Source organism: Rhinatrema bivittatum, chromosome 1 (genome assembly GCF_901001135.1).
Source record: "Rhinatrema bivittatum chromosome 1, aRhiBiv1.1, whole genome shotgun sequence".
NCBI lineage: Eukaryota > Metazoa > Chordata > Amphibia > Gymnophiona > Rhinatrematidae > Rhinatrema > Rhinatrema bivittatum.
In genome coordinates this window covers 227,022,893-227,025,419 of record NC_042615.1, presented here as the reverse complement: position 1 = coordinate 227,025,419, position 2,527 = coordinate 227,022,893, and positions in this window count along the sequence as shown.

Below are 2,527 nucleotides of genomic sequence, written 5' to 3'. Positions count from 1 at the left end.
GGCTCCAAGTTTCATCTCCGAGCTTCATCCTTCTTCTCATATCCTGCCTGGGTCTTCGGAGTACATGTACCTGCTTCTACCTCAACCCATCTGAGTTACATCTTGGATCTTCATCCTCAACCCATCTGAGTTTCATCTCGGATCCTCACCCTTACATCTTGAACTAGTTAAAAGACAGGAAACAGAGAGTAGGATTAAATGGTCAATTTTCTCAGTGGAAAAGGGTAAACAGTGGAGTGCCTCAGGGATCTGTACTTGGACTGGTGCTTTTCAATAAATGATCTGGAAAGGAATATGACGAGTGAGGTTATCAAATTTGCGGATGATACAAAATTATTCAGAGTGGTTAAATCACAAGCAGACTGTGACACATTACAGGAGGACCTTGCAAGACTTGAAGATTGGGCATCCAAATGGCAGATGAAATTTAATGTGGACAAGTGCAAGGTGTTGCATATAGGGAAAAATAACCATTGCTGTAATTACACGATGTTAGGTTCCATATTAGGAGCTACCACCCAGGAAAAAGATCTAGGCATCATAGTGGATAATACTTTAAAATCGTCAGCTCAGTGTGCTGCAGCAGTCAAAAAAGCAAATAGAATGTTAGGAATTATTAAGAAGGGAATGGTTAATAGAACGGAAAATGTCATAATGCCTCTATATCGCTCCATGGTGAGACCACACCTTGAATACTGTGTACAATTCTGGTCACCGCATCTCAAAAAAGATATAGTTATGATGGAGAAGGTACAGAAAAGGGCAACCAAAATGATAAAGGGGATGGAACAGCTTCCCTATGAGGAAAGGCTGAAGAGGTTAGGGCTATTCAGCTTGGAGAAGAGACAGCTGAGGGGGGGATATGATAGAGGTCTTTAAGATCATGAGAGGTCTTGAATGAGTAGAAGTGACTCGGTTATTTTCACTTTCGAATAATAGGAGGACTAGAGGGCATTCCATGAAGTTAGCAAGTAGCACATTTAAGACTAATCGGAGAAAATTCTTTTTCACTCAACGCACAATAAAGCTCTGGAATTTGTTGCCAGAGGATGTGGTTAGTGCAGTTAGTGTAGCTGGGTTCAAAAAAGGTTTGGATAAGTTCTTGGAGGAGAAGTCCATTAATGGCTATTAATCAATTTTACTTAGGGAATAGCCACTGCTATTAATTGCATCAGTAGCATGGGATCTTCTTAGGGTTTGGGTAATTGCCAGGTTCTTGTGGCCTGGTTTTGGCCTCTGTTGGAAACAGGATGCTGGGCTTGATGGACCCTTGGTCTGACCCAGCATGGCAATTTCTTATGTTCTTAACTCTAATGTAATTGAGTCAATGTCAGCCTTGCTGCTTTGCCTCCAAAGTGGTCCGCGACCATCTCGGCTGGGGTGTGTAGGGTATGTGGTGTCACAGCACTCCTTCCAAGTCTTCCTCCAAGCCTGAGTCTTCATCTTCCTTCTAGCCTGAATCTCCTTCTACCTCAATGCCTGAGTCTTCGTCTTTCTATGTCTGAGTTTTGTCCTGTGTCAGATGTCCTCTGTCCAACCTGCTGCTTCCCACCCCTTCCCAGCGGCAGTCTGAAAGGGCTTGGAAGGGTCAGAGGACCATTCAGAGACCACCATTGCGTTGGTAATCTCAAGAAAGCATGCAGGTTCGGTTGAGGGTCAGGGACGTCTCACCATAAGGGCACACATCTCTTGTCCCGCATTGGGGAGAGCCCCCTGGCGCTCCCTTCCATCTGCAGCGCAACAGATGGAAGGATAATCAGTGGAACACTGTGATACCAGGGTACAAATTATATCAACATGACAGCAAGGGAACACTGATCTGCCCCATCTCCTCACTATAATTTAGATCCTGGTAGCAAATTGGTGGAACCAGCATGCTGGTAATAATTTTTAAAAATGATAATGGCCAACCAACTTAAGTTAGAATGTCCTAAGACAGAAGTGGTTGTAAAAACTGAAAAAAGCCCACCTGTATTTAAATACAGAGCATGAAGATAAAATTGGCTACAAAAATTTAAATATAGAGTATGCAGATAAAAATGACTCCAAACTGCCTGTATTTGCTATCAAGTAGGTTGTGGATACAAATAAAATAGAAATACAAATGAACCTACTTTAAAATGTCTATACAAGAAGTCTGAAACATAGGACTGGAGAGTTAGACTGTGGCACGAAGGAAGATACAGATATCATGGGCAGTCTGAAGATTTGGTGGAAGGAGGATAACCAATGGGCCACTGTGATGCCAGGGTACAAATTATATCAACATGACAGGGCAGCTAAAATTGGTGGAGGGGTGGCACTATGTGTTAAGGATGGGTAGAGTCAAGCAGGATAAAAGATTTGTAGCAAACAATACTTTGAAATCCTTCTGGCTAGAAATTCTGAGGGTAAGAATATAGTAGTGAGGGTTATTTTGCCACCGATCTGGGTAGAAAGAGGAAACGGTCTGTAAAATGGTAATAGCGAATAGATTGACTTGTAAAATGGGCAACACAATAATAATGGGAGACTTCAATTGATTGCA